Raw genomic sequence first — 13,940 nt, forward strand, 5'->3', positions numbered from 1 at the left:
AGTCATATTAATATTAATTTTGGGAAATATTTATCTGATTTCTCACAAAGAGGTAAACAAGAAGATAAATACCACTTTCATATCCCTCCATTAACCTTTAATGGAGGGATTTCTTGGTTTCTTTCAAAAACATAGAAAGAAGGCAGTGAGCAATGTGAAAAGAAATTACCCAAATATTAGTGAGAAATTGATTAAAAATCCAAAAAATATTATCTGGAAAATTAGCAAAAACAAAACAACAACCAACCAACCCCACCCCACCCAAAAATGAATATATAAATAAATAAGTAATAGCAAAAACCTGTAACATTACTTCGAAAACAGGTGTTTAAAAATACAATAATCCTGTAAAACATTTAATTATGTTAATTCTCAATATAGTTTTCTGGACATTTTCCCAGCTTGTATTTTTTAGCTTAATTTTTAAACTCTAATAAAATCTTGCCAACTCTGTTTTGAAAGAAATCAAACCAACCTGCTAAGGTTTAAGTGCTTGTGAAAGGCTGTTGAGCACAGCACAGGGAGACTGATTGTCAGTCTAGCTTTCTAAGGCTTCGGGTACACAAAAGCCCTCACTGAAGGTCAAAGTTAAAGTTAAATCGAGTCAGATTAACTTCTGGTTAGTTATTAGACATTAAGGCAAACTGAGTCATCATGAAACAATTTCATAATAATGTTTTTCCCAGTGAAGTCAGGAGATGATCAGATGACGAAGTCTGATGATTACCACTTGACACATTTTGTTACTCACTTGTATGTGAAAAATGAACTCAAATTTTGTTGTTTATGGAGCCTCAGACATGTTGACTAAACCTCATTTATCTACATGTTCACTCAGATAGTTTTGACAAGCCACTTGAGGTGTTATAGAGACATCAAACTGAAGTGTTTACCATGAGGCAGTATGGGAGTTCGTGGTGTGGTTCTCTGATGGTCTCATTTGATCCCCAGCCCCGCCCCTTCCCTCCTCCTCCTCCGCGCTGCGCCGCTCCGCACTCCAACGCACCAGCGGGACAGTCCGGCAGCAGCGGAGGATCTCTCGCGACCACAGGGACCTCAGATACATTTCTAATGGAAACATAATTAATCTGGAGTCAAACAGCCTCCTGTTCTTCGTGTCGGAGTTTTCTTTGGTGAGTTCATTTTTTAAAATTTTGACCGTAAATCTCTCCATTATGTGCCCAAAAAGGCGCTCAAAGAGTCTGTGATACTCAGTGATAAGTTAATATCCCACTTTTATATTTTATGCTACATTTCTTATATCATATTATTTTGGTTACTTTGAGTGAATTTGCATTAACTGAATCTGGGATGACTTTTTTTGCATATTGAGACGTTTATCCCTGCGATGTAATTTTGTCATTGATGGTATTTTATAGCCTGTGTATCCTAAAAAAAATGCCTATAGGCTAACATTTGTTCCTACAGCGGTGGAGGCAATATTTAGTCCCTTTTTAAACAGGCCTGAGTAAAAGTACTCATACAACACTGAAAAGATACTTTGTTAAAATTAAGTCCTACATTGATGTTACTTAAGTAAAAGTGATCAGGAACCTTTATTTAAAGTATAAGAAGTACCCAATGCAAAAAATTGAGTCATCAGCCACATTTATAAAAAATAAAATTATTATCAAATAAAATACAATATGGATCTAATAAAATCAAGCTGTATTTGTACAAACGTTTTGACACTTTCTTTGATATTTTATTACAAAACATCACATGTTGTAAACTCTTCTTGTTTTCTTATGCAAAAATCTTAATCTTAAAAAAAGATGGAAGAAGTGAAATAAAAAAGTACATTTCCCTCTGAAATGTTATGTAATAAAAGTATAAAGTGGCATGAAAGGAAAACAATCAAGTACAAGTACCTCAAATTTGTACTTGAGTAAATGTACTTAGTTACATTTCACCACTGAGCTCCTATGTGTGTTTTTATTTTCTGTCCTCATGCCATTTGGAGAGGTAATAACTCATAAATTGCCTGTTAATATACATGTCTGCCCATTATGTGATTATTATTAATAGCTATGTTATTCCTTTATGTTAGAGATATGAATAATATGCTCTCTGGGAGAAAAAGCCTCCTGTTGATCAGAGAAAGAAATCAGTTTCAGATAAGGTAATTCCATTAAGACTTGTAAAAATGTTGACTGAAGCTGTTATCATACCTGCTGTTAAGTCTTATTGTATACTGTTAAAGAGTAACTTGGGTATTTTTCAACCTGAACCTTTTTTTCCCATGATTTTGTGATAAAGTGACAAATTGTAAAAACAGTTTCAGAAACGGGTCCAGTATTGAGCGAGAGTGCTGCAATTGGCAGCAGCAAAACAGACCGCGATGTATCCAATTGGGGCATTTGTGCATCGTCGGTTTATGTCCACTTAAGTGTTTGTTTTTGTCACTGTCAGGCTCAGATTGTTATCTTATGTGTCTGACAGCATTATGGCAAGGATCCCTATGGAGATAGAGCTTTTGTTAAGGAGTAAGATCTTTTTCGTTTAACCAAAAACAGCTCTGTAATTGCTATCATTAGGCTCACTAAACTTCATATGAATATGTGAATGAAGTGTTTATTTTACAGACACCATCTCAATTCATCGTTTTGCTGTTCCAACAATAATCTCTTGTTTTATTGAAATAAACCCTTAATTCGTTCAGTTAGATGTAAGCTAATAAGACAATAGCGATTAGAGAGACGTTTTTAGTTAAACAAAAAAGATCTTACTATAGCAAAAGGTCTATCACTGTAGGGGTCCTTCCCATAATGTTGTCAGACACTTAAAATACCAAATGTGCGCCTGTCAGTGTCAAAAACAAGCACTTTTAGTGGGCATAAATTGACAGTGCAAACATGCACAGAGTTGTTACATTGCAGCCTGTTTCACTGCTGCAGTACTCTCTCTCAATACCGGACCAATTTTAAAAACCGTGAGTCACTTAGAAACAAAAAATGTCGGAAAACAGGGTCCAAGTTTAAAAAATACTGCAGTTACCCTTTAAAGTGTTGTGAGAGTCTCAGACATTAAACTCGGTCAGTTCTGTTTATATCCAGCGGCAGTAAATTCTCAGTCGAAATAAACTCTGCCAGTGCTTTGATTTGCTGCCTTGTAATTACAGCAGTTACATGACTATCAGTTTACATACATGTCAGTGACATGACCAGATGTGCTGTGAGTCAGGGGAACATGACAGAAGGTTGAAGAAGTTGATGGCCTTGAGGTGTTTTAATTATGGAGACAAACAGCACCGTGTTGGACTTGTTACAAGTTGGAGGGGCAGTGGCCTTGTGACCCCTGCAACCTGCCAGCAGGCCACGAGGGAGGCCATGTGAAATGCCACACACATATACACACACACACACACACATTGATTGAAGAGCTCACTGGCCCCGCCAATAAACAAACATGCACAGAGGTGATCAATAAAAAGCCTGTCTGCTGCAGCGATAATAACACAGAATCCAATAAACAACATGCAGTGACGAACTAAGTCTTCAAGCGAGTTTTTCATCGGAAACTCTTTGAAACCTGAGCAAGAAGATTTCTTTCAAAAACATGAGAAGAAGGCAACGAGCAACTTAAGAGGACATGGCCCCAAAATACCTCAAAATAACAATAATTTAAAAAAAAACAATAAAATGACCTCAAGAAAGCCCTAAAAATGACACTTTTTCTTTTTTTTCCCCTGTAACATAACTTTAAATAAATAATTAAATGTAATATAGTTTTCTGGACATTTTTCCATCATTTTCTGATAATATCTAATAATCTCCCCAGCTAACTTTCAAAAAAATTCCTTGTCACCTTTTACTATTGTTTCTGAAAGAAATAAAACTATTTTTTTCAGGGTTCAAAGGCTTACTTGTGAAAGGCATCTGAGTGCAAGAAAACAAATGTCGATCCAGTTTTCAAAGGGTTAACTGGCTCTGTAGGTCCCAGAGTAGGCGTACAGTATATCCTCCCTGAGTACATGCTTTGATATGTCAGCCTCCTGTATGCACAAATGATTAACACATGCATGTTTCCTGTACATACCCTGTATGATTTACACTAATGATGCACTACGTGATCAAGTAAATGGGTGCAGACATTCCCTGCGGTTTCAACCTGAGCTCAACATTCCTCCGAGAGGGACCCTTTGTGACCTTTGGGTGTCATTGACGCAACCAGTCAGGAAGGGGTTAGTTTCAGAGGTGTGAACTCTGAATCCGGCTGCTGTATTTGTTTTCACACCACAGGGTTCCCTGACTGTTTTTTCTTTTTTTTGCCACACATGATGATGTTGGGAAAAGTGCTTCATCACAGTCACCAAATGGTCACAACTTGATCCACCCCTCCACCCCACACCCCCACAGAGAAGGAAGACATAGGGTTCTGCTGTCAGCTGTGTGGATCTCTGAATTTCTTATTGTGAGGAATTTTAACTATCATAGTTGAACCATTTGAAACCTGGAGTGTCGTCACTCTTATTGTGCTGCTTTCACACACCTAGAAGTATTTAAACATTTGTACTCTGAGTAAATGTGTGTGATTTCTTTAATAAACATGAAGGGAAAAATCAGTAAGGACTTGGTAAAAAAAAAAAAAAGAAATCCACAAATTGCAAAAACTTAGTAGATATAAAAATAATATATATATATTTTTTTTAAAAAAAGCTTTTTTTTCAGAAAAAAAAGACAAAAGCTAGGGAAAAATATATTTATCATAATCATGATTAAATATTTAAAATTATATTACATATTACATTACATATACATACATTTACATATATTACATTACATTCTGTACATTTTTACTTATTTCTTACTTGCTTTTGGGTCATTTCTTCTGTTATTGCTCATTTCCTTCTTCCCATGTTTTTGAATGAAATCAAGCCAATTTGCTCAAACACAGAAAGACAGCAACCACTCACCCATCTTTCAAGTGGTTACGTCTTAAACCTATAATCTCAAGCGCACAGCTGATATTACATAGGGTTTGTTTACATGAGCGCACAGCAGACAAGTACAGTGGTTTGTTTACATGACATTACAGAAGTGCATATTTAATACATTAAGTGGGGACACTTGCTGGCTGTTAGGACACGCTGTTAGGCCTTACATGTTTACAAAGGAAAATATTTTTAACAGGCATTATAACCGAAAGGAGATTAAAATATGTTAGATTTTAACAGATAGTACTGCTTAGAGAGCCACGAATGGCATCAGTTTGAAAACACTGCAGGTAACAATGTTATATAAGGCACTGGAAAGTCACAAGGGGGACAGGACGTGGATGGGTCCAACATACCTCAGACTTTCACCTGGAAGCACCGAGTTTGTTTCCCGTTTGAATTTCAAACCAAACCATGATTTTTTGTTTTTTAAACCTAATCACATTCTTTTGTTGTACAATGAAATTAATGTCAGTGTGAAGTGTTTTACCTACTGTATGCATCGAACGAGCAGAAATTGCATATTTCCTGTAAAAACATACGTTTTTTCATTTTTTTTTTTGAAGAGACACAATACATATTACAGATGTTGATTAAACACGGCATCCCAGAACATTAACAACATCTACAGGAGGATACCCAGTGCGTCATATTTAGATGTCCACAGACAAAACAGAGATATTTGACGAGTTGGGAGGAGACTGTGTTGCGGACAAATATGATAGTTGTATCTTTTCTCATCACCTCTCAGCAAGAAAGTAATAAAACATATTTTCCGAAATGTCCGAAATGTGTTATTTGTTTAACCCTTTGAAACCTGAGCAAATTGGCTTTATTTCTTTCAAAAACATGGAAAAAAGCAATGAGCAAATTTAGAAAAATTTCCCCCAAAAATAGCAAAAAAAGTAAAAAGTAGAGTAAAGAAAAATGCCTAAAAACTAGAAACAAAAAAAGTTATTAAAAAACACATAAAAAAATACACTTGTCAGTGCTCTCTGGTGGACAAACTATGTAATGGTGCCACTCTTCCTAAATGATCTCAAACGTATCGTTGGTACTGAAGTATACAATGATATCAATATACAGTGTAAGTGATAAGATCAAATTTAGAAATACTTTGTGCTCTTATAGGTAAACTTTCAACTTTAAAGACCTGTAATATCAAAAGAATAGAGCATGGACATATGTTGGGTGGAAGAAAGGGAGAAGGAAAGAAAAAAGTTTATGTATGAGCTCAGAGGAGATATAAATGGACACAGAGAGGCAACAAACTGGGCAAATTGGGACCGCCAGCTCGAGCAGATGCAAATCACGGGAGGAAGCGCAGAACCTCGGAGAGTGTGGATATTTGTCGAAGCATGAAACTGTTTTCTTGACTGAGGAGGAAGTGTAGCCATGTTTTGCTTGGACTCAGACCGAGCATGGACGGCAAAAATAGGGACGTAATTGAAAGTCAAAGAGCAGGGCTGAAAAATGCGGCCTTATCTTGTATGTTTGTTCACCTGGTTAGCGGGGTTAGCAAGTGAAGGACATGAGAAAAAGAGGCAGAGAGGAGGGAGGGGGAGAAAACACAAAGTCCAGCGCTGATTATACTCAAGACAAACTGTAGCAGAGTAAACATTTTGGAGTTAATGCATCAAAAGTAGAGATTGTGGTGTGTGTGTGTGTGTGTGTGTGTGTGTGGTGTGTGGGCCCAAACAGCTGCTTCCTAAGTCAGTCAAGACACACAAAGAGAAGCAAAGAATGAAAAAAAAAATAGAAAGAGAAAAAGCCTGGGACAAAGAGGAAAAGTTTCAGAATGAGTGTAGATAAAAGGAGAGAAGATTAAAGACATCAGAAGGCAAAAATGGAAAAGAAATGAGAGGGGAAAGAAATTGAGAAAAGAAGAAAAAGTGAGGAAAGAGAATTTAGAAAAAATTTGGTTCAGACCGAAACGTGGTTTCAATCAGCGCCAAGGTCGAGAAGAAGGATGTTTGATGGTCGTAATCGAGAGACTCCACCGACCGATGCTCTGCTCAGGAATGCGCTCGTACACACACATACACACAACACACAAGGCTCCTATTAGACTGTGGTTCCCCTGGTTTATATCCAGCAAAGCCACCTCAAGCAAATACTGTACATAGTGACATGGAAATATTTGATCGAGCCAGGCTGTGATGTATGAATGCATCGAAATCCCCTGAATGCTGAGATGCCTGAACAAAAAATCCGGCTCAAAGCTGCAGCAGAAAGATGAACGAAGCTGACGTTTTAATGCAAAAATGCAGTTGTATAACAAACTGGAGCTGTTTCCCTGCCAAGAGTGATTGAGTCTGGTCTACTGATGTCTTGCTGCAGGATTTCTGGGTATTGAGATTCAACAGTTTTTATCTCCAGGCCCCCAGGAAAGCAGCTCAGCTTTTTTCTTATAATTTTTCCCAGTGGCCACTCACAGCATTACAGAGAAATAATCCCCCGAGTGCCAAAAAAGAACACACTCTCACCCCAACTTGTCGAATATCGATGCTTGGTCTCTGCCATTAATGTCTACATAGGACATACAGGAATCTTACAGCATCTGTTGTTGACATTCCAGGACACCGTGTCAAAAAATGCCTGTTAAATGCACTGCCTCTTTTTAAAATAGACTTTCACAGGAAATGTACAGTTTCTGCTTGTTAGATGCATGAAATAATCTTAGTAAAACAACTCTATGCATTGAGATCACACAATAGTCGCCACTGTTCTTGCCCGCCAGCCTTCTCATTAGTATATTTTATCTGTGCAGATAAGCATTAGTGTGATTTTGTTCTATTAAAACTGACACCAGTGGAAATATATTTTCACTTTTAGTGTGAATTTTATTTAAAAGGCTCTTAGATTGAACTTGTTTATACCTGTAGAGTGTTTTGTATTTTGTTTGGTTTAAAGGATCCCTATTATGCTAATTTTTGAAACAGTCTGTCTGAGCTTATGTCCCGCCCCCTGAGAAGTCTGCTCCGATTGGCCGGCTGGCTCTCTCTATGCACATTATTTTCTATTTGTTACATGGTGATATCACCAAGTTATGGAAGTAAACACTGACACTCAAACGAGCTGTTTCAGGCGGCTTAGAGTGTCTTTCTGAGGGAGAGAGAGCTCCCTTTGGCTGGACTTTGGGCTTTTATTACTCTAAGACTTTTTACAAGGACAAAAATGCTACACAAAACAATTAAGGACCCCTTTAATAGACTGATGGGGCCAAAATGAGGAGTGTTGTCTTACCTTTGTGAGCATGGCTGCGCTCCTGCTGTTTGCCAGCTGGTAAATGAGCAGATCTTGCATCCAGTCATTGCAAAGCTGTTCACAAGCTTCTGGGGATTTGTAGCTTTTAAATTCAGCAAAGTGAATGCACTCAGTCTAGAAACGAGTGAAGGTAGTGCATCAAGGTCTGTAATCCAGTCGCTGGCTGCTAGATCATAGTCTGTGTTGATCATAATTAATTTGTCCAAATACTGTTGCTTGGGAGTCACGTTCTTCACAGGTCTTTGTTCCCTTCTCCATCAGATTTGACCAATGTAACTTTTTAGCCAAATAAAGCAAAAAAGTAAGCAGGTAACCACTGCAGCAGGTTCCTCACAAGATGGCACACTAGTCCCAAAATAGACTTTTTCCATGCAATCAGTAGAGATATTTCCCTCAGGTTTTGGTCACAAATATGTTCAAATCTGTATTAGTGAGCACTTCTCATGTCCCAAGATAATCCCTCCACCTGACAGGTGTGGCTGATTACATCATTACTTCACAGGTGTGCTTTGGGATGGTCACAATTAAAGGACACACTAAAATGTAACGCTTTATTACACAGCACAATGAAACAGATGGAGCGTGCCATTGGCTGCTCACTGCAGAAATGTCCTTCAGAGCTGTTGATCATGAGCTCAATGTTCACGTCACCATCATGAGACGTCTCCAATGTTTTGTCCCAGAATTGAGCAGTACATTGCTCCCTCAAAACTTGTGACATCTGTGCCACTGTGTAGTGTGCTCAAACTGCACATTTTAGCCTTTTATTGTGACCATCCCAACACACACCTGCGCAGTAATGGTGCTGTTTAATCAGACACACAGATGGATGCATTATCTTGGAAAAATTTGCAATTAAAATTCGACAGTAGTCTCTTGAGTGCTTAAAAAAAAGGCTTTGGGGTGCCTGGTGGCTCAGTGGATAGAGCAGCGCCCCATATATAGAGGCTGTATCCTCACCGCAGTGGCTGTGGGTTCAAATCTGGCCTCAGCCCCTTTGCTGCACATCGCCCCCTTTCTCTCCCCCTTTCACTCTCAAAGAGTCCAGTCTATTCAAGGCAATAAAAGCCCCAAAAAATAATCTTAAAAAAGTCTTTGATCTTTAACCCTTTGAAACCTGAGCAATTTGGCTTGGTTTTCTTGAAAAAAAAAAAAAAAAAAAAAAAAAAAAACATGCAAAGACGGCAATATGCAACCCAAAAATTAGCAAGAAAATAATTAATAAAAAAAAAAAGTAAAATAACAAAAACTACTGGAAATTAAAATTTAAAAAATGAATAAAATATAAATATTTTTGTAGCCTAATTAAAAAAAAATAAATAAATATATATTCAGTGATATATGTTTTTTTTGTCACATTTACAGAGTTTTTTGCTGATTGCCTTTTTCCCATGTTTTTTTTGAAAGGAATGAAACCAGTTGTGTTTATGTTCAAAAGCTGTAAAGGCTTGTTAAAGGTGTCTGAGTGCAGCACAAGGAAACTGATGTCAGTCCAGGTTTCAAAGGGTTAACTTAAACCTGTAAAAAATGGGTGCAAAAAAAAAAAAAAAATGTTGTGCTTCAATTTTTGTTCAATGTACAATTCATCTTGGGTGAAGGTGTTAAATGGTGATCCATCCAGTAAATAATAAGTCAGGGAATTACCAAAAAAATGGTACAAAAAAAAAAACCAGTAACAGTTATGTCTCAGTCTTGATCTCTCGTATGTCCCCCTTTGTCACATCTCTTTGTTTCCTCTCCTCATCTGACCGTTTCTCTCTCATTTTTCTCAGCATGCATTCCTGATGTCTCAATTTCTGTTCTGTTTTGCCATCCTCCCCATTCACTCCTTTTTGTGAAAATAAAATTTAAATCACTTTCCCAGCCTGCTTCAGTCGCTTCAGTTTGACTTGATTCTCTTATGAAAATGTTGTTGTTTTTTGTCTTCTCTGACAGAAACCAGTGGAGTGGGTAGCAACCAGGCCTTGCTGAAGAGAGGCGCCTGGCCTACAGGGGGGTAACGGTCGAGATGAAGGATTAGAGGATAATCCAGGGTATGTCCAAGTCCCTCCTGTCGAGAGGTTCCCTATTCTGTTCTAATATCCAAGGCTGCTTGTGGGATTACAGTGTTAAACTTATTACCTTTTGAAGACTCAAAATATTGGGTTCTTGTGGTGTTTTTCAGGCTGTTTTATCTGCCTGAGGGTGCTGGCTGCTGTGTTTGAGTCACTCAGATATCAGAGGAGCGGAGAAGAACAGCATATGTGCAGATAAAATGAGCTTTGCCCAGAGGGTCCAGATAGAGTCAGAGGGAGCGACCCCCTCTGAGCTGTGGTCAAAGGTCTTTAACAGGATTACAGGCAAAGACAAAACACCAGAGCTTTCCGTAAGCACAGTCAGAGTAATTAATGGCCTGTTCCTGTAATACTTAAATCAATTAGACTGAGGTTTTTTTCTTGTTTAACCAATAGAGAGCCCCAGTAATGAGTCCCATAAACTGGAAATCCGTTTTTTTTGACTGGAGTTTTGGTTAGAAGCCTTATATAAAGTTTGTGGTTAACACTGGATCATTGTAGAAAATAAGCTCTGTGGTAAACAAACATTTGTGATACTTACATGCTTTGCTCAGGAAGATAATCTTTAAAAATGAAAAATACTTTGGGGGATTTTTTGAAGCCTAAATGCAATTGCCAGAAGTAAAAAGCTACTACTAGGTTAAAATGAACTTCGAAAACCCCGAAAGTGGCATTCTGAACAAAATGTGTAAGTATCATAAATATTTGTTTACAACTGAGCTTATTTTCTGCAAAGATCCAAAATCCAATGGAAAAATCCTATATGCTTGTTGACGGGGGAACCAGGGCGACGTTAGCTTCCAGGTTGGCCTACAGAAAATGTCACCTCCGGGACACTCCACAGACAAACTATTTCCCAAACAGCGTGTGTGTGTGTGGTTCATGGGAACATGCACAAGGTCCCTGCAGGCTCATCTCATATTGAACATCACACCTTGGTGTACTGGTCCCCAGTGTCTCTCTGTGAGCCTTGATATGGCTCTACTCAGTGTTGGTATGTGCCGTGTTTCCTCCCAGATGCCCCTCTTAAATACCACCAGCCAGGGAAGAAGGAGCGCAGGGCCTGGGACTGCGGTCAGCAGCAAATTAGAAGGGCTGCCTTGGACCTGACGCAATCCACGTCTCTTGAACCATAGCAGGTCATTAATGAAGCCAGACGGGGCCGTGCATGCGTGGGAGGCCCGCCGACGTTTAGCTGCTGCAGTGGAAAGCTTTTAAAAAGAACCAGAGGTCCTTGTCTTAGGGCTGCCTTATGCTATCAAAATATTTTAGAGCTGGATATCCATTACTCTGCTGGCAAAGAACAACACACGAGCAAAGGCCAATTTTTCAGTCTGCCTTCATTACAGACTTACAGACTTTGGGAAGTATGGAGCTCCAAAACATACAAGTAAAAGGTTGTCATTCAAGTCAAAAATATAACTGAATGCATCAAGCACATCAAGGAAAAAAAAAAAATTGCAAAAAAACAGTGAAGGTTGATAATTTTTCTTCAATCAATTGGTAAAAAAAAGAGTGAGAGGGTAAAATTTTGGTAACAGAAATATGGTGTCAGCGAATGCCAATTCAAGGTCATGTTAATTGAATGACGTGACTGAACACAGAGTGTGTAATTGTGCACTGACCCCTGGAGGAAGTCCAACTGCAACACGTTACATTTCAAGTCTGTGACAAAACACAAAGCAGACATCCGAGAACTAGCAACGAAATCCCCATGCTACGTTGCCATGTCTCGGGCCAAAAATTGCACAGAAACGCACCAAATGAACAGCCAACAAGCACTACTGTTCTGCACCTGCGTGAGAGGAGATACCCCTCCATGCCAGCAGATTGCGGTCGTCTGTAACCACCATTAGAAAACAGAAAATCAGGGGACTGCCACAATGCTAGTTAGCCAGTTAGCACATAAACAACACAATCCAGAGCAGAAAGAATAAAGCATATTTTCCTGTGTCAGCAGAATAAAAGCCGGTGAGGTATGACGAGGGCTAACGGCGTGGGAAACACCCCACTCAAGATGGCTGTGGGTGCTTGCTGTCAGCCCAAAATGGGTGTTTGGCCAACCGTTGGCTTGGTGTGTCACGACCTTAATGTAACTCTCCCCTATAATCTATAATATTTTTTATACAAGAGATAAGAAGAAATGTAAAAGCTAGGGCCGTCAGCGCATTGATTGCGATGCGATTAAGGTCCATAATAAATGTGTTAATTTTTTAAAATCATGTTAATCACCTGCCAGCATTCTCATCTTTTAGAGGCTGCACAGAGTTTTGAATATAGAGTGATGATACTGATATATAATGAAACTAGAAGACGTGGGGAATCCAGTTGTTCTAAAAACAATAACACTCCAAAGGCTAAATTTTGGCGATGGAAAACAGCATGGACATTTCACAGGGGTCCCTTGACTTCTAACCTCAATATATCTGAATGGGTTGTGTGTGGGTACCCATGAGTCTCCCCTTTACTGACATGAACACTTCATGTTAGTCCATGCACTTTTTTTTCTTTTTTTTCTGTCATTTGATTCCTCATCGAGACAATCTAGTAAGAACTGCTTTACTTTGTCAGTGTGGACTTCAAAACTGTTTTAAAATGCAAAATAACTCACAATGAAAACATGTGAAAACATAAAAAAAATCCAATTAACTGCGATTGCAAGGAAAAAAACACAGAGCTTTTCTCATTATTTTGCAGATTAGAGATAAAAATTTCAAGACCTATTATTTCCTTTTCACTCTCAATATTAATTAGAGTATAATTAATTAACATACTGCATTTTTGATTCATCTGACTTCTTTTCCTGCCTTCCGACAGTCTTGGGGCTCGGTAGCAGCACAGCTAAAAGCAGTCATGGTTTTCTTATCAGGAAATGTTGATTATCTCTTCCTATCTCGCTCAGCATACTTTGCCTGTTTATAAACAAATCTGATCCTGTTGAATGAGGGCTGCTGCTCGGCTTTAAGAGCGTGATAAGTCTTCTCAGTGAAATGTAAAATGAACTTTGCGTAACCTTCAGGCCAGACAAAGCAGGACAAAATGGAAGCAGGAATTCCCTGAAAGTCCACCCATTTTATGGATGAGAGGCGGACTCTGAGTTGTTGCACAGAGGAGAGACTGTGGTCTAAATTTAGCTGGTTCCAGACCAGCAGACCTTTGGAATCCCAAAAACCTGCAGAAAGACAGATCTAGTTTATGTACAGTGTTGAGCACAGTGGTCTCTCACTGAATCTTCCACAGAATAAACTGCAAATGTCATCCATTTCTCTCAACATCCCTCAAAATCAAATGCATCCCTGTCTGCATTTTAAAGATAGATGTTTTTTCCCTGTTTTTTCTCTCCGTAGATGGTTCCGTGGTGCGACCGCAGAACCGTTTGCAGCTGGACTCAGACCTATTTCTGAGCTGATGTCGACAAAGCCAAAGCCCAAGGCGAGCGGGGGAAACCAGGCGACCTGACCACACTCCAACCGGCTGTTTCCAGGAACACAACTGCACAGTGTTCTCCTCGATTTATGGCAGTTTAATTCAGCCAGCTATGCATAACAACGAGCTACAAAGAGTGGGACAGAGTTTGGCCTGCACATGATAAACAGAGATAATATTGCGGGAAACTATTTGGCGCTGCAGGCTGAGAGTTCAGAAATTACACGGTTTCAAGATCTTGGAGTAACCTTTAAGAG

At 38.9% G+C, this 13,940-nt stretch overlaps 1 long non-coding RNA gene across 1 annotated transcript; it reads left to right on the plus strand.

Annotated features, from left to right (window-relative positions):
* The first annotated feature begins 1,011 nt into the window (after nt 1–1,011).
* Nucleotides 1,012–13,929, plus strand: LOC121958421. The gene is made up of 3 exons (XR_006106849.1): nt 1,012–1,133; nt 10,139–10,236; nt 13,605–13,929. It is a non-coding gene; the product is annotated as an uncharacterized LOC121958421 (long non-coding RNA).
* Nucleotides 13,930–13,940: the final 11 nt, after the last annotated feature.

Source organism: Plectropomus leopardus, chromosome 19 (genome assembly GCF_008729295.1).
Source record: "Plectropomus leopardus isolate mb chromosome 19, YSFRI_Pleo_2.0, whole genome shotgun sequence".
NCBI classification, from domain to species: Eukaryota; Metazoa; Chordata; class Actinopteri; order Perciformes; family Serranidae; genus Plectropomus; species Plectropomus leopardus.